The sequence below is a fragment of the Ictidomys tridecemlineatus genome, chromosome 3 (assembly GCF_052094955.1).
Source record: "Ictidomys tridecemlineatus isolate mIctTri1 chromosome 3, mIctTri1.hap1, whole genome shotgun sequence".
NCBI classification, from domain to species: domain Eukaryota; kingdom Metazoa; phylum Chordata; class Mammalia; order Rodentia; family Sciuridae; genus Ictidomys; species Ictidomys tridecemlineatus.
The window spans coordinates 104,435,325-104,455,004 of NC_135479.1; the positions used below are offsets into that span (position 1 = coordinate 104,435,325).

The window sequence follows — 19,680 nt, forward strand, 5'->3', positions numbered from 1 at the left end:
ACCAGTATTTTGAAGATATTAACAGCACTTATCACCCAGTCTACTGTAAGGATTAAATGAATCAGTACCAGCAAAACACTTAAAACAGTGACTGGCACTCAAAAATAATTAATTATTGTTATAATTAATTATCATATTAGAAATATCACAGAAACTATACTGATTGAGTGAACTGAGACACAAAAAAATTACATTCAATGATTCTAATACTATGAAATTTTAGAATAGGTAACAACTGCTAAACTAGGTAAAAGAAATTAGAATATTGGCAGGGCTGGGCTGGAGGAAAAAGTAGAGGAAAATCTTACCACTAGCATGGTGAGTTCTTCTATGCACACAGTTGTTAAAATCCATCAACCTGTGTGATTGTAATTTGCACATTTTGTTGTACATTAATTATAAATTCATAAAATGGTTTTTAAAATGTCACTTCTACAAAGAGGCTATCATTAACACTTGATTTAAAGGATTCTTACAACAGCTTTGTGCTCTTTACTATTATATACCACTCATGTCCTCTGAGCTTTGATCCTCACCTTAAAGATTCCTGCTTATTAACCCATTACCTCATCACCAACAATTCATTATAGACTTCCCTCTCCTTTGTCTGCTTAGCAACTAGAAAAGCATCTAGCACTAAAAAAGGTTCAGTAACTATTCAAAGGCTGCATAGAGGAAAAAAAATAGAGGAAGTGGCTCAACTGGGCTTAAGCCCTCAACATCCATAACAGCATTGTTGCATGTTAACACTGGAAAGAATCTTAGAAGTATTTAATACACCAACTTCATTTTTGATATGAGTAAATGGAGACAAAGGGATAAAAAATAATTTTCTCAAGGTCAAAGTTGGAGTGGAAGCAGGTCTGGAATCCATATCTCCTAGAATTATATTTTTATTATTATTCAAAGTCAATATTACTAAGTTTACACATATTACTCTATTATTACAATCAGATCTGCATTCAAGCATTAAGTTGTGACTTCCAATACAATGCTAGATTAAACATATCTTTCTTGGGGAAATGATCTCTGTTACTTAATTTTTAAGACCTTCCCATGCATTTATGCATTTAAATGCCCTTTTAAAATATTTTAGAATGAGAAACACTCAGTGATAAAAGCTAAAATATAAAGTTGCAGAAAACACTTGCAAAGTACATATGTAACAAAAAATTGATATTGACAGAATGAAAGTGGTGTTATACTTGTGAGGAAAAAAAGACATACCAAAAGAATATGTCACACTCAAAACATTTCTAACTTCACTTAATAAAAAAAGAAATATTCAACCATCACATAAATTTACAAAAAGGAGTATAAATCACTACTGCTGAGACAATACTAAAACAAATTCACTATTACATACTAATCAGGAAGGAAAATGTGAAATAGAAAGAAAAAAAGACTGAAATTACAAACATGTTACTTTCTGGGAATTGTCAAACCCTTTTGTCATGCAAAATTTTAGAGTCTTGTGGAAAATTGATTTGGTACTGCCTACATAGGTATACTTTATTGAGTCATCAGTTCTATTCTTGGACACCAAAATATTCTGAATGTTCCAACAGGTAGTTGCCACTGCTGCTTTCACCATGAAAATAGACTGCATCTGCCACCACTTTCTACTGTCCAGGTTCTCTAAGTCAGGGCCCTGGTTACCAAGATTTCCATGAGCCTATGCTCAGTCAGAGTAAAGCATAGGGAATGTGGCATAGTTGAGAATCAAGGATCTGAACATGGATACAATGGAAGAAAAGGCAAAGTGGAATGAGTAGAAGAAAAAGTGGTAAAGGAGTAAATTAATGGATCTCAGGAGGAAGAAGAAACTGCTGTGTATTACATGAAAAAAAGGATGATCCCAAGTGGGAGAAGACAGGAAATGCTTACCCCAATGGCCTTGTATTTTAAAATTCCTAAAAAACAGAACATAATGGTGTGTAAACAAATATAACAAATATGCCCCACACCTGGCTTCCTGCTCTTAAAGCTCTACCAGAGATGTCACACTCTTTTTCTTTCAAGGCTTCTGATTCTTGCTCTCCAGGCACTGCTCATCTGACTTAAATCTGCTATTGCTCCACTTCTGAACCTGTTCCATCTGAGCTCTCTCAGATTGTCTCCAGTTACTCATACCCAATCTTTTTTTTCTTCAACCCATCCCACCAATCCTTATACCCTAGTAACCTCACATAACTTAATTCTTAAAGCCCCATCCCTGACATTTTGAGTTACCTCTCTTTTTTCCTGACTCCTGAATTACCCTCTGATTTGCTCCATCAACAAAGTTTCAGCATAATTGGTGTAAGATTTTGTTTTCAACACAATAAGCTACATATTTTACTCATTTTTGTATAATTAAATAAACAAATGTCCCACTCTTGTTTATTTATTCATTTATTTTAAAGAATAATACTTTAAAAGTACTAGTTGGTACAAAAAAGTTGAAATTGCCACTAGAATTACTGGAGGGTATAGTGAAAGCAAAATGACATGAAGCTGTTCTCTGTAGAATCATTAATGTTCTATTTCTTAATAGAAATAATATTCTATTTCTAAATAGAAATTAATATTCTATTTCTTAATAGTTACATAGTATATTCCACTTGTAATAATTCATTGATCTGTAGATTTTTGACGTTAGTCAAGTATTTGCATTGTTAAATAAGATCAAATTAATTTCTTAAAAGGTGGTAGGAAAAAGCATAAGGGAGAGTCTAAAAAAAGGATACTAGAAAATACTTTGGGGTAATGGATGAATTAATTGATTATTGAACTGGTTTTATGGATGTGTTTGTATGTAAATAAGTATAGTAATTAGAACTGGGAATATAAATCAGTTTGTAGAGTGCTTGCCTCACATGTATAAGGCCCTGGGTTCAATCCCCAGCACCAAAGAAAAAAATTTGTACAATCAATAAACCTGAAAAATATGTCTAAGTAAAAAGAAATCATAGTATTAAATGATTAATTCAAAATAAAACTAAGAATTCATTAGCTAAATACCTGTCTAAATATTTTGAGAAAGACAATTTTTATAGATAGAGAGTACAGGGAAAATATTAACAAAGGAGTAATATTTAAACATATTAACAGTAAATATAGATAGAAAGTATTAGTAATTCCAAATGTTGCATTGAGAATACAACTAAAATTAAAAGAACTCTGGTAAATTTTACAAGTAAAATATTTATTTTATCTATATATTATATACTTTTAAAATGTATGGTATGTATAATTATGTCTTATTTAATGATGAGGATACATTCTGGAAAATGCATCATAAGGTGGTTCTGTTATTTTGCTAATAATGCAGGGTACTTACATAATTCTAGATGGTATAGACCACTATATACCTAGGTTATAACTTAGCCATTACATAAAGTCCAAACTTAACAAAAACATTGTGCCATATATGATGATAAGATTTAACATTATAGCAATCAATATAGATCTCATAATGAGGTGAAAATTAGCCCTGTGGAACTAAAGACAGAATAATTAAAAACACTCTGGCCATTTAGAAAATGATAAAACACAGAAACTAAACTACTATAAAGGGAAAAATGACAATCTTTCCAAAGAAAGCTGCATAAAAAATGAATTATATGAATAAAAAAAATTCCATTATATCCTTTTCTGGTATGATTTAATAAATCATTCAGTGGTAAAAAATAATTTAATATAAAAGAAAAATATAAGATGTGCAAAGATTTTACAAGAAAGAGATTTATACAGTGTATATAGTGGTGGGTAACTATGAAAATCAGCTACTTGGAAGGAAAAAGAAGAAAAATTACAAAATCAAGATCAGCTTTAGGATCTTAGTAAGATTCTTACTCAAAACAAACTTTAGAAAGAAGTGTAAATGTCGCTGAGTAGTATAGCACACCTTTCTTGAATTATCTAAAATAATAAAATAGTAATAATATTAAAAGACAGAAGTATGGTTGTTTGTTTTCAAAGTTAAATGATGCCTTTATAACAAAACAGAAAAATTTTTAAATGCAATTTATATTTTTGATACCATTAAAGGTACAACCTGAAGTAACAAATTGGGAAAATCTAACTGTCTCATATGAAAAAATGTATGTCTCATATATGATAAAAAAGGGAAAAAAATCTAACGCAAGAAAATCTCAAGTTTAAAGCTAGCCTTAGTAACTCATCCAGGCCATAAGCAAATTAGAGACCCTGTCTCAAAATTTAAAAAATAAAATATAAAGAGCAGAGTATGTTGTACAGTAGTTAAGCATGCCTGATTTTAAAACTTGGTACCAAAAGTAAATAAAAATAAAAAGAATGTCAAAACCGAGACTTCAAAGAAAATAAGGTAAGGGTTATTCGTAGTACATAAAGTCCATTCTTAACAAAAACATTGTGCTATATACTATAGGATTTAACATTTCTATACTCCCAGCAGTTGGGATATTCAGTAAAGAGAATCTTGGGTTTAAACCCAGTCTCAACAATTTAGTGAGGCCCTAAGCAATTAAATGAGACCATGTGTCAAAAGATAATATTAAAACAAAAAGATGTAGGATGTTGTTCAGAAGTTAAGTGCCTCTTGATTCAATCTCTGGTACCAATAAAAAGGAAGGAAAGAGACTTCAATCGCCACATTTTAATAGAAAACCTAAGTGTTCAATAATTGTAAAATAACTCAATAGCTTTAGAAATTTGAAAATGGCAAATAAAATCATATCTATGAGACAAAATTAAACAGTATCAGTAAACACATGGAGCAAATAAATTCTTAGGAACTAAAGAGAGTAAATGTTTTGTTTCTTTTAAGAAACTGGCTATTGAAAATACATGTTCATTCCCCAGCAGAAGCATATGCTTATAGAAATTACTGCATATTTAAACCATGATAATATATAAGGATATGGCAGTATTTTTCCAGATGAAATCTAGGGCATGCAGAAAAGGCAGCATACATTGAGAAAAATATAAGAAGAATAGGGTGAGAAAGACAAAGAGATTAGGGTGAGAAAAATGATTTCCAGAACCCATTTTCATCATAATATATCCAGTTTGATAAATATGTTAGTCATCACATAATTTTATGTAGATGTCACATACATGTGATATTAATTGCATGCATGCATGTTTAAAAATATGTAATTGAGAAAAAATATAGAAAAAAAAATAAAAGACTTGATAATACACACCACTGTGTATATGATAAAACTCATAATTACCAAGATGTAAAATTCCCCCTAAATCTACATCACCTCATTAAAATGTTAGCATATTTTATTTTAATGTAAGAAGTGACCAGAGCAAAAAATCTAAAATTCATCTGGAATGTTATATGTTATACATGATTTTCAGCCCCAAAATTCTGAATTAAAAGAAGAACTTATTGTACAAATATAAAAAATAAAAAATCATAATACAAAACAAAATGCATTATTGAAAGTGTGTGTGTGTGTGCATGTGTGTGTGTGTATCTTTATGTATATTTAATAGAAATTGAAAGGCCAACATAAATCTAAACACCTCAAGAACAACATCCCATGTGAATGGTTGACATAGCCAAACCTAAAGAATGATTGACTAGGGGGAATAATTCACTGGCATAGTTTGTATATACAATCTGCAAAGCACTGGGTTAAAATTCCAGCCCAACTATAGAAAGCATAATTTAAGTGAGGGCAATATTGGGAATATAAATGAATAAGAGCCATAGACGCTCTCTCTATCATGGATATATTAAATGAAAATATTATGTTTCGTGTTCCTCTTAGGCAAAATAAAAAAATGAGTTGAGAGATTTATATAAACTGCACAACTTGAAAAATATCTGCCACTTGATTACGTTAAAAGGCAAGGATAGGCTTGGGCCTTACTCCAGCCTTAGGCAATGTACTATGTAATTGAAACAGAATTACCAACAGCCAGTGTCACCCCAAGAAGAGGAAAATTGGGGCCATATATATAACACCCTACCTTTAAATATTTTCCTGTGCTTTAGATCTTAATTTTGCTTGTGCTGAAGAAAGATTTTCACATTCATAAGTGCTAAGAACACAGAAAAAGTGATAGTTATCTATGTTCATGCAAGGGCATCCATGATCTTAAAACCCTGGGATCAGAAGAGGGAAGTTAAATCACAAATAATTTGGTTTATGCATTTATGGATGTTCAGCACACAAAGAGCTCCAGTCTCCAGCTTACCCCTCTAAAAATTCCAATTTTTCCCAGAAGAATTTTTTTTCCCACTGACTGTCAAATCTCTTAATATCTTCCATTTAATGGAAGAAACTAATTGCCTCACATATAGCAAAACACTCTGGAAAAGAAATGTACGAGGTTTAGGCAGAAGGACCTCAAAAAGAAAGCCATTTCAAATGCTCAAGTTCTGGGAATAAAGCTTACTGATCACATGCAAATCTCCCCTAGATCACAAATTATTGGTTTTTTTATTGGTTTGCCAGCATCTCAATGGGTTAAGTTCCCAAGGAGTAGTTCAGAGAAGGGGTTACAAAGCACATATATTTGTTAATTCCCATAAAAAGTTTCCACACAATCTCTCTGTGGCTACTTGACAGACTAGACTCTACAATCTTTCATGACAGATTTGATGCACAAGTCAAACAGTGGACACTGTATACTGAGCACAGGTGTTAGCTTAGGTCACCAGGAATGGTTGCACATGCTTGTAATCCTAGCAGTTTAGAAAGTTGAGGCAGGAATATCTCGAGTTCAATGCCCAGCCTCAGAAAAAGTGAGGCACTAAGAATCTCAGTGAGACCTTGTCTCTAACTAAAATACAAAATAGGGCTTGGGGTATGGCTCAGTGGTTGAGTGCCCCTGAGTTAAATCACCAGTGCCCACCCCTCAAAAAGAGAAAGAACAGTTTTGTCAACAATCTAATAACAAAAATGAGTCAAGAATCTATGGATATGAGAAAAAGAAAACCTTTGCACACTGTTGATGAAAATGTAAGTTTAGGAAAGTCGTTTGTGAAAATAATGTAGACTTCTTAAACTATTTAAAACAGAAATAATATATAACATGGTTAAATTAATTCTGGGTATAAATTCAAGAAGTTAAAATGAGTAAGTCAAAGAAATGACTGGATTTATGTAGCAGTATTGACAGTAGTCAAAGAAAAAAAGAAGACTTCAGTGAAGGGTGGGTGTCTCAGGAGATTTATTTCAGGTACAGGGCATCCAACTACTCCCCAGATAATCTTCACACTATATTTCAGACTGCTTCCCCTTGGCAGGAGAGAACAGAGATTCAATTGGGCTATATACTCCAAAATAACATGACAGCTCTGGATACCTCAGAAACAAAGACCCAGGAGACAGTATGAGAGTGACATGAGGACATATCATCCTGCCAAGTCTACTAATGGGGAATCCCCACTTAAATACATTTTAGTAAGGTATCTGTGTCTATGAAAGAAAAAGAGAGGACAAGAATGAGCATTTTATTACCAAGAATTTTTTTCCCTCTCATATTAAATTCTCACAAACAAGAGGATAAAAATCCCATAATCAGTGCCACCTAGGACTTGGGTTGTGGCTCAGAGGTAGAGCGCTTGTCTAGAATATGTGAGGCACTGGGTTTGATCCTTGGCAGCACATAAAAATTTTAAAAAGATACTGTGTCCACCTGTAACTAAAAAATAAAATGAATATTATAAAACAGTGCCATCTAGTGTTAGAAAAAATAGTTACAAAATTGTGTCAATCTGAAATATGAGAAACAGTTTATTATGTTTTGGAGTAATAAAGTTGGCATTGGGAGTGTGAACAGAAAAATGAAGATACAGGATTATATTCTGAGACTCTAAAAATAAAACAAAAGAAAAAGTCCAGCGTTCTGAATTTGAGGTCCTGCTTCTCAGACATATAGAAAGCTCAGGAGAAAAAAGCAACACAGTCACCTATATACCAGCAACACTTTTATGCAGAGAAAAAAAAATTGCAACTGGATTTGGAATTCTTTCATGATGATCATTCAAATTGGTACCATACAATCTGAGGACATGCCATGCTTCCAGAACAAAGCTGTCCACATACACTTCATGCCTGAAGGTACCATGATTGGTTGGGACAGAATGTCCAGAATTTCAGCTGCTGACATATTTCCCACTGAATTGGCCTTAGGACACTGAGAATGAACTTCTCTATAAGATGATTCATTTTTGCATATACTGGAGACTATGCTGGGCAGTTCCCATCTACCAAAACCACTTCCAGCCATAGCAATTGCTGGTTGAAACATCTTTCAAATGGTCTCTCTTTCCAGTATACAGATATGGTCTCTAAACCTTGCACAGACACTATTGCCTGGCTTTCAAGGTGACTTGCATTCTCTCTAAAGATTTTTCATCATCCTGGTCAAAGCAGAACTGGGTTCCCTGAGCATTGAGAAGGAAACCTAGAAATGAATATGAAAGAATGGCATGCACCAGAAATTAAAGCTCAATCAGAGAGTGTAAGTTATGCCTTTTGCATTTATCATATGTTGGATTGAACAATTATCATCCAAGAGCACCTGATTGAAAACTGCTGCCCTCTTAGTCTGAATCCACTGAACCTACTCTCCAAATGACAGTAGATGGCATCTACTCCAAGAACAAATGCGGCCAGAATGAGTCAAAATAGGCAGGTTCTTCGGTGCATTTACTTGACTTTTATTTTAAGGCGATTAGAATTGAGTACAGATAGCAGCTTTTTTTGAAGGCCAGTTTTTCCTAAAGTGATGGAGTCTAGCCTGGCAGTAGGATATTTAAATTTAGTCTTTTATATAGGATGATATCAATATATGAATTATATGCACACATATTGTTCATTATTGGAAACAATATACTGGGCAATAATTTTCTTTTATTTAACTTTTCTGATCTATTTTCTGAAAAGGCAGTTGGAGCTCTCAACTGGGATGCATTCTCCTAATGTCCAAAACAAATAATATGTTAGGCACAGGTATAGTTTTAACTTTTTTAGTATATACAAAAATAAATAAATAAAAGACATAGTTGAAATTTATTATAACCAAAAAAATGAATATATTAAGAGTACTATTATTATGTGACCAATATAAAGTTACTAATGAAGAATACATATATATTTAGAACTACATCCTCACAACTCCCTCTATTTGAAGACTCCAGCACATCTTAGTTCATAGTGGTCACATTCCATTTTGAGATCTATGGCTCCTCTGACCTTGGGGAGTTAAAGAGCCTGGACCCCTGCATTTTATACAAGAGGTGTGGTGATACACTTTTTAATCAATGCTTTTCTGCAAAACCAAACAGCAAGAGAGGCACTGCCCTCAGAAAGAGAAGGAAGACCAAAAAAGACAGGATCCAGAAGATAATGATTTTTCTAATCAAATGCTAGACACAGATTTATTTCCCTTTCAGATGTCAGACAACATAAAGGGAAGAGAGAATCACAGGAGTTGGAGGTCTCATTTCAGTATATCTTTTCACAGCCTTGACTCTAAAACTTAAATATATTATAGAAAAACATCTTATTTTGCAACTTAGCCTTTGTCCTAGTGCCTAGGCTGTGATATCATTTTCTCGCTTGGTATAAGGTACTGTGAGAGTTTTAGCATCAATCTGATGTATATATGTCTGCATAAGTTAAGAACATCTCAATAAACATCCACACTTTACTTAGAAAAAAAGCAAAACATTAACAATAAGGCAACTGCTTTTTTCCACAGAATTTTCTAAAAATATGTGACAGAATTTTGGTTTCCAATTATAATTGGTGGGTGAGTCACTCTAGAGCTTATTAGATCATGATTGGGCTGGTTTATTAATTCATGCTGGTCTTATCTGGGTTTTTCTGGTAGAAACAGTTAGCTGATGGCTGCTGAATTTCAGAGGGGCAACTTGATTCACTACTTTGATAACTCCTCCTCTAATGTAGGCTTGCTATTTTAGACATAGCAGGGTTTGAAAAGTAAAATCAAAAAAAATCAAGACTTTTTGAGTGTAGGTACCATAGTATTCACTTTCATCTTTACAGTTCCTATGAGTCACAATAAATAAAAAAATGTCAAGCACAGTGGTGCATGACTGTAATCAAAGAGGCTCAGAAGACTGAGGCAGGAGGGTTGTTATAAATGTTAAAAATGAGCTTCAGCAATGCTGAGGAACTAAGAAAGTTAGTGAGACCCTGTCTATAATAAAATATATAATAGGGCTGGGGATGTGGCTTCCTTAGCCAAGCGCTGCTGAGTTCAATCCCTGGTACTCCAACCCCCTCCATAAAAAGGAAAGAAAAAATATTAGATCTAAGGACTTGGAAACAGATTCTGCATTTTAACTAATGAAGATGAAAAATCTAGTTTATAAGTATAGGAAAGAAGGGATAATTGCTGATATCATGCACTCTATATCATTCTACCCTATTTTATACATGAAGCTTATATAATGATTTGAAGAAAAGAAACGTGTTTGAATATTCACAGTTATTAAGCAGACCAGATAGAATTCAGAATCAACTATGCATGATTGCAAATCCCAAATTTTTTCACTATATCACATATTACATGCAAATTTTCTTACTCTGAGGGGTTTTCAAAAATTTATTTTTTTAGAAGTAGTTGAACACAATACGTTTATTTTGTTTATTTCTTTAATGTGGTGCTGAGGATGGAACCCAGGCCCTCACATGTGCTAGACAAGCAATCTACCACTGAGCCACAATCCCAGCCCTCTCTGAGGTTTTAGATAGAGACATACCAAAAAAGCAGGATCTGTGTCCATATTGTGTACATCACAAGGGGGAACAATATACTCAAGAGAGTTCTTCTGAAGTTTTTAGAAAGGACTTAAAATAATTTTAAGTAATGGCTGATGTCTCAGTTTAGAAAAAACTAATAATCAATACTACATTTTTAATTTCTTACCATGTGAGAAATATGAAAATACTACAATGCATTCCACAGGTGTGGTGATAAAATATTATATTGAAATACATGCATTTTTTGTGAGTGTGTGTGTGTGTGTACACTAAATGATATCAAAGCCAAGATCTTGCACAAGCATGGCAGGTGTTTCACTGTTTTGCCACAACCATGTACAAATGTGCATTTATAATCTTGGTTCTCTCTCTCTCTCTCTCTATCTCTCTCTCTCTCTCTCTCTCATTTCTTCTTTCTCTCCTTGTCTCTCTCTCTTTCTGTCTCTCTTCTCTCTCTCTCTTTCTCTCTCTCTTTCTTTCTCTCTCTCTCTCTCTCTCTCTCTCTCTCTCTCTCTCTCTCTCTCTCTCTCTCTCTCTCTTATCCTTCTTCCAGAAAAGAAAAGTAGCACAGTAGCACAAAAGAGAGAACTAAGGAAAAATTGGGTGGAAGAGGGAATAAAAAAAGAGAACAATTTTTTTTAATATTTGAGGATTAATAGGGGTTCATGATCCTTTGCAGTCCCTGTCTCTTTGATTTTTTATTTTGAGACAGGTTCTGCCCAGGGTATTTTCAATATGCCATCCCCATATTCTTCAGCCTCAGACTCCCTAGTCACTGGGACATTTATTTAAGTACAAAGATGCGTATCTGGACTTCACCTTTAAGTGGAATAAACAAATTCAGCATGCATCTAGTTTTCTATCATGAGCTTAGCATTGTAGGGGAATGCTGGATCTTGTGTCTCTTGAAGTGCTAACCTCCCAGGGATTGGGAAGTGGGGTCAGGGGTAGGACCTGTCTGTGGAATGTGTTATTCCTGGGTTTAGATTCTCAGGATTCTACATAAATAAATGAATGGATGGCAACCAAAAAATAAAGCAAATTAAAAATGTTTGTGGGATACTTGTAACCTGAAATATTTTATTCTAACAGGTTAACTGTGGTTGGTGTCAGAAGAAGTATCACAGTGTATTCAAGAAGACATAAGTCAAATCTGTGAAGAGAAAGTTTGGACATGATCAGGATAAGTAAATTGGAAGATTATTTGAACTTTCCATAATGAGAATCAGGTATGGGTGGTAGCCTGTGTTACCAACAATTCCAGAAGCTTGGTTTGGGGGAACATATGAATGCAGCTGTAGAAGTCTAGCTTGAGAAACACAACCAGGAGTCTAAGGAGAAAAGAAAAGGCTGAGAAGAATAGAAAGTCATGGAAGAAACCATGAAGGAAAAGTTGAATGTCTCTTTCATGCTGCCTTTCTTCCTGGAAGCTTCATGCTTTTGGAGAACTTTGAGTTTCCTCTATCTTGAGGTATTAAACTCTCATGGCTGGGGATGGAGCTCAGTGGTAGAGTCATTCCCTGGAATGTGTGATGCCTAGGAATGAAGTCAAAGGACTGCAGTATAAATTAGTGAATGAATGAATGACAACCAGAAAACAATATAAGGCAAAAAATTTTATGGGATGCTAGTAATCTGTAATTTTTTTTTCTGTTGAGAATTTAACTACTGACGATGCCAGAAAAAATATATTTGTGGTAGGTTGGGGTGTCAGCAACAGGAGTGGCAGCCTGTAGTAGCAGCTTTTTCAGAAGCTGAGGCTGGGGATCATGTGAGTGCAGGAATTACAGGCCTTTTTTCAGCTAACACAGCAGAGAAACTGAGGAGAAAAAGAAAGGGAGAGAGGAACAGAAAGTTATGGACAAACAGAAAGGGAATATCTACTTTCTTTTTCTTCCTGGAATAAAGGCAGCATTAAAGAGAGAAACTAGAAAAGAGAGAGTAGTAGAGGAAAGGAAAGAAAGCACAAAATAAATTTATGATTTGTGAAGCTGAGGAATGAACTCAGGTGCACAGTACCTGCAGCTCCAGGCTCTTTTATATTTTATTTTGAGACAGGGTTTCATTAGGCTGCCCAGGATAATTTTCTTCCATCTCACTTACCTTAGTCATTGGAAAGTTTCTTTAAAATGGGTATCAAAGAAGTCTGCATCCTGTTCAAGGAAGAAAACCAAATTCTTTGTGCAACAGGCTGTATTCCCTGGGGCTATATTTGTAGGAACACAAAGCCTCTGTAGCTCAAACTGCTTACCTCCTGGAGCTAGAGGCTTTCCTTGGAGTGTAGAAGTCTGAGGTTGTATTCCCAGGACTGTGATATAAATAAGTGAATGAACAAAGGAGTGAGTGGCAGCCAAAGAAACAAAATCAGTCAGAACAAAAACATGTACTGGATGCTAGTAACACAAAATTTTTTTTAGCTGAGATGTTTACTCTGGTTGGTGTTGGAAAAACATCAAAACATGTTCAAGTAGACAGTGAAATATTCAAAGAGAAGGTTCTTATGGGATCTGGAGGAAAAATTTGGAAGATAATTTAGACCTCCCAAATCAGAACGAGGTAGGTGTGACAGTCTGTGGTACCCACGATTCCAGAAGCAGAGGCTGGAGTTTGACCTAAGTGCAGATGTTCTGGCTCATTCTTGGGGAACACAGCTGGGACGCTGTGGAGAAAAAGAAGGGCTGAGAGAAATTAAAAGTCATGGGAGAAGGAAGAGAAAGAAAAAGAAAGAGAAGGAAAAGTCAAGTTTATCTCATTCTGCCTTTCAAGAAAGGAAAGAATGGGCTGGACACAGTGGTGCATGCCTGTAATCCCAAAGTCTTGGGAGGCTGAGGTAGGAGGATTGTGAGTTCAAAATCAGCCCCAGCAACAGAGAGGCCCTAAGCAACTCAGTGAGACCCTGTCTGTAAATAAAATACAAAAAAGGGCTGGGGTTGTGGCTTAGTGGTTGAGTGCCTTTGAGTTCAATCCCTGGTTCCACCCCCCACCAAAAAAAGAAAGAAACAAAAAGAAAGAACTAAAGGAAGGAAGGAAGGAAGGAAGGAAGGAAGGAAGGAAGGAAGGAAGGAAGGAAGGAAGGAAGGAAGGAAAGAAGGAAGGAAGGAAGGAAGAAAGGAAGAAAGAAAGGAAGGAAGGAAGGAAGGTGGGTGGGTGAAAACAAGGAGCTTGTTGCCTCTCAGCCCCAGTCTCTTTTTGCTTTTGATTTTTGAAATTTAATATTTTATTTGTTCTTATTTTGCTGCAAATCTGTTGCTTCACTATATAAAATAATACCAGCCAATGCAGCCTATTACAAAATTAGGACAGTATTCTTCTTTTGACACTGTATGACAAACAATTTTTTTCACTCCCAATTTTTTTTCAAAGGGAAGATTATTAAGTATCTTGACACCAATCCAGGGATGGATGTAAACAAGTTACAATACTATAAAGGCTTATAGCAAGATTGTTCTTGGATTCCATAATTTTAAAAGTAGTTTTAACTATAGATCAATGTCATGAATTCTGAATACCAGAGCCTAAAGCCTACTATAAAATCATAAGGAATTGTAAAAAAATGCATATTGTTGTATTTATCTGCAATTCTTGGGAAGTTAAGGAAGTATCTTCCCTCAGTAGCAGTGTTGAGAGTTGTTTCTTTTTAAATATTCTCTCTCCCACTAACTTATGGCAACTATACTGAAGCTATTTCACATGAGTTTATTTAGGGTGCTATTTCTATTCATCAATATATTTCACATATTTCTCAAATGCCTCTCCATTCATTAAGTCATCAGTTCCAAAAGGTCACTTGTCATCTTCCTCGGCCAGCCATCTCCATAATAAGGTTTGTTCACAAGCCCTGGGTTTTCTTCAAGTATGTCACTAATTTCAGTTACTTCTCCTGATAGAGGAAAATCATGTTCACTGGCAGTTTTCATACTTTCCAAAGCACCAAACTCATCTTGTTTTTTCGATTGTGTCTCAGCTGCACATAAACTATAGTAAATAACATCTCCCAGAGCTACCTGTGCAAAACTGCTGATTTCTGCTACTCCAAAGCCATTTTCTATTATCCACTCATGTTTCTCTGTGACTTTACACATCAAAAGAAGTGTAGTACTGTGTATAGCCACCAGGGCTGAGGCTTGCATGGTCTATACCACTTACAGCACTGTGTGCACAAGTTTACAAAGGGTCACCACACTGCACCAGCCACCAAGGGGCCTGGACCAGATTTAGCCCTTTATGAAACAGAGTCTTGTGAGGCTTCCAAGGATCATTTGGAACCTGCCATCCTCCCATTTACTAGCCTCAGCTTACACAGGTACCACAAGATGTATGGGCTTCCTCTTGATGCTAGCTAAATAAATTTTTTGTGCCTCAGGCTGTATCTCTTGGTTTTAGTGGTGTTGGGAGAAAAGGATTCTTCCAATTCTTTTTTGGTGGTACCAGGGATTGAACCCAGAGGTGCTTAACCACTGAGTCACATCCCCAGCCATCTTTTATATTTTATTTAGAGACAAGACTCACTGAATTATTTAGTGCCTCACTTTTTTGCTGAGGCTGGCTTTGAACTTGAGATTCTCCTATCTCAGCCTCCTGAGCCACTGGGATTATAGGTGTGCACTACCATGCCCAGTGGGATTCTTCCAATTTTTGAACTGATCTCCTCCCAGGGTTTTGCATGTGTCTTCAGGTGAGAAGTTAGCCACTCTTGGTGGCAGAAAAAACATCAAATCATGTTCAAGAGGCTACAAATCAAAATTGTGAAGAGAAATTTTGCGTGGTATCAGGATGAACAAAGTAGAAGATGATTTAGACCTTCTAAAATTAGGAAGAGGTAGGTGTGGATGCCTGGGGTACCAATGATTCCTTACACACAGGTTGGTGGATCCAGTGAGCACATGTTCTGGCCTACCTGGTTGAACACAGTTGAGATCCTGAGGAGAAAAAGAAGGCTGAGATGAATGGAAATACATAGAAAAAGCAGAGAAGGAAAAGCTGAGTTTATTTTTTTTTTCCATGAATAGCAGCAGCACAAATGAGAGAAATAAAGAGAGCGAAGACTGACTTCCAGCTGCATAGATAAACCTTCAAGTGTCCCAAGAGTATATCTGGACCTTGCAAAACACCTACCATGTTCAGAGTCCTTTGCCAATTTCTGGTTTCACTGTTGTGCTCTGTGCAGCTTTGGACCAGGTCTGAAGGTATAAAGAAACTTTCTGAAAGAGCACCATGTGCCCATTTGTCCAATTGGGATCCTATAGCTTCAGTGAACCAGTAGAGCTGGCCTCCATCTCCTTTTTTCCTGGGAGATTGGTAAGGCTGAATGATGCCAACAGCTTCTACTCAGCCCCTTGCCTGGTTTGGAAAGGGCGACTCCTGGTCTGGCCTGCATGGATGACCAGTCAAATTGGACAGCAGACACTCTGGGCAGAGCAAAAGCTATATTGTAATCTGGAATGATCCAGAACACACTTGAGGGATCTGACCAAAGCCACTTCTGGCACCTAGGAGGTTGCAAAGTAAGTTTGAAATTAGCAAATGCTCTTGGGTAAGAACCCAGGCTCCATTGTCTGGGGAGTGTGCAGCCAGGTGTCAAATCCATCCCAGGCCAGGGTTCTTATGATTGGAGCTTAGAGGGAGTGAGACAGGTATTGGTCCAGGCAAAGATGAGGATTAAGTATAACTGGGTGAATGCCCCTCATTCTGGGTCTCACCCTTCAGCTGCTCTTGGGACAGCATCCTATCACCTGAAGCAATATCTTCCCCAGAGAACACTGTCCCTGTCAAGGACTGAGACCCCTCCTTCCTTGTCTTGGAGATGGTGAAGTGTGGTGGAATAGCTGGGAGTTGGGGCTAGGTTTGTGCTCAGGACTCCAGGTTTGATGCATGCCAGCATGTAGCCCATTTTAATCCAATCAGTAGGATATACAAATGACTAAGTACAAGGCTGGTATGACACTGAGGATAATATTCACAATTTCTGTGGAAAAAGTGCCTTAATAGATTTAGGTCAGGATCTTGGTCTTGGATCTCTCCAACCTGGTCCAAAAGAGTGCAGTTAACACTTCAGCAGATGTGGCCAGCTATCCCTGGATGGAGGATAGAGGTCTGCCTTCAAATGTCATCCACACTTCTCAATGTTAGCCATACTGAAGCCTAGCCCCTCTTCAAGATCAAGATGAGGAAACCAAAATGATATGGTAAGCATTAGGGTTAGGGTAGGAATTATGGTCAGGGTTTTGCCTGTGAGGGGTAGAAGCTTCCCTGCCCTTTTCCACCAAGACCCAGAAGCACACCCATGCTCCTACCCAAGCCACCACACAACACCCTGTTGCCTGCTCTCCCTAGTGTCCTCCCTTAAAACCTATTAGCCTCTCTCTTGCCAAAAGCACAGCCAACAAAACAGGATAGAGACCTCCTCTACTGTTCCTCACTACTGATTCCCTTGGAGCCTTGCTGGCACCAATGCCTGGGCCAGGGCCCCTCTCCACAGTTATGGGGATGATAGCTTGTTTCAATGCCTACCTCTCACTGCTAATGGGATACCCCAACCTTGGTCCTACCTCTTTATTGGATGAGGACTTTGGCTTGTGGCCTGCTATCCTTATGGGGTATTCTACTTCCTCCCAGCTACCAGTCCTCATGTGGCTCAAGGGTCCCTGTGGGTGGCTTTGTCAAGGATCACACCTGGACCCTGTTGCCTCTCCTTAGTATTCTGGTAATGACCCACCACTGTACCATGTGGGGGCCCCCTGGTGTCTGTCTCACCATTTCCCATAGCCTCATGTCCTACAGGACATGGATCACTCATGCTCTGGTCTGTTGCCTGTATCTGGCTTACTCTGTGAACCCTGCAGAAATCTCTCCTCCTACCCCTACTCTGTGTGCATCTGCTGCTCACCCCAGGGACTACCAAGCTATGCAAGTGGACTTGCCTTCCACTGGTACTTCTTTTGCATCATGAACCTGAACAGATGCTCAGAGAACATACTTCAGATCCAGAGCATGGTGTAAAGCCCTCACAGCCTGACCTCCCTCTCACTTTCCCTACCCAAGCACCTGGTTTCTGATGAAGGCTGTGTCTGGCTGGAGTCTGAACTACACCAGCCTGCTCATTTGCCTATGTGGCTAGCCAGGGAGAGAAAGGTTTAGACTCTGGACACTCCCCATTGTTCTGCATCTGCCAGACAGCGTACCCCATGCCCCACAGGCCAGAGAGCAGGAAGAGCACTGCAATCTGGGAGGAGCATGAGTGCCACTGTAGGAGGGCTATGATGTAGGAGAGGTGGGTTGCTGCACCTTGGTCAGATGGAGGAAGCTAGGACAGGAAGTGGCCAGGGACACTCAGAAACCCAGTAGAGGAGACACATTTACTTCTCTGCTTCTTGCCTAGCCTTTTTATACAATGTCAACAGATGGCTGTTCTACTCTGTAAGCTGGTGTGGTGTGTGCCCTACTCTAAGTTAACACTTTGGGCACATCACCTGCCTGGGTGAGCCTGCTACCCTGGTGCTCAGCTTCCTCAGCCTGGAGGGCTGTGGGCCATCTTGTCTGGACCCCAGGAGGCTTCTGCACTGAGGGGACCCAGTCAGTAACTGGAGAAGAACTTCTCATTAGGGTAAGCTTAAGGCCTCTGGTAAAGTGTTCCTACAGGGCTTCTTGGCACCTGTGTAGTCAGTCCTCACACAGACTGTAATCTGGCACCCTCTTTTCACTGCAAGCATGTAGATGGCTATCCTGCCTGTGTATTGGGAGATTTTCCCATACATCAGGGAGCAGACTTCTGTGGTGGCAAAAAAGCAGATCATCATGTATCCAACAAACAGGATGCCCAGGAGGCAGGAGGTTAAGGACTGCCATGGGCTACCACTATCAGTGGTATCTGCAATTTTCTGGGGCTAAAGCCTGAAACTGCCCTGTGCCATTTAAAATGAGTGGCCCTGGGATAGCAGGCACTCCTGTTTGGCATGAGACATTTCCCTAGATCTACCACAGGAGAGAAACACTAGTATTTGTAGGAAAATCCCCTTTTGGGGTCAGTTCTGAAAAGAGATATTTTGGACAGACTTCTGCCTAGAGTTATCTGTAAATTCTGTACTGTGTTAATCATTTATGCATTGTTTCACAGCATGAGTAGGGACTACCTTCCACTAACCCTATCACTTCCTACTAGGTCTAAAGACAAAAGAAAATGGATCAAAGATAAAGGGATTAGAAGTAAAGGCTAGGAATTGGGAAGCTACTCTTTTAGTCACTATAAGTCACCAGGCACCCTCAGCAGCACACTTTCTTCCCTAGGCAGAATCAATACTCAGAAGAGGGCCCTAGACTTGAGGCTTCCCCCATCTAGACTGTTGGTTGGAGTCATGGTTGGAGCCACATGAAAGTTCTGATAGGTTTGCAGATATCCAAAATGCCAAGTGAACTTTTGGTTGTCCTCTTAGACTCTTTGAACTTCCAAGATTCTCCCTCAGACTGCCTTAAGAGTAGGCTTGCCATATGAAATCCATGTCACCCATTGAATGGGGTCACACTTGTCCCTGAAAGATTCTTGGTTTATCTGAAATTCAGATTTGATGGATGGATGCCTTATATGTTATTGGGTTGGCAGTTCTGCTGGGAGGAAGGGATGATGTGAATGAGGCAGGTACACCTCTGAAAGTAGGCCAGGGGGACATAGGCTGGCCAGTCCAGCCTTGATCTTGTCTCTGCAGCCTCCTCAAAACTGCCTCATTTCCATGGTGTGCTGGGGACCAGGATGATAACTTCCATCCAGGACTTAAGTTCTGTGAATTGGAAAGTACTTTGAGATTGGTATCTTGAGTCACACACTCAACTATTTCAGGTCTAGGAACTCCATTGTCTACTCCCACCCTGGGCTCTGGGTGGGTGGTGTTTGGATACTCTGTGTGCTTTGGGTGCACTTGCATTGGGCATGGTGATTTTGGCCAGGTAAACTGAGCCCACAATT

The 19,680-nt window shown here is 37.9% G+C and overlaps 1 pseudogene; it reads right to left on the bottom strand.

Moving 5' to 3' along the window:
- Positions 1 to 14,485: 14,485 nt before the first annotated feature.
- Positions 14,486 to 14,854, bottom strand: LOC144375712 (glycine cleavage system H protein, mitochondrial pseudogene; annotated as a pseudogene).
- Positions 14,855 to 19,680: the final 4,826 nt, after the last annotated feature.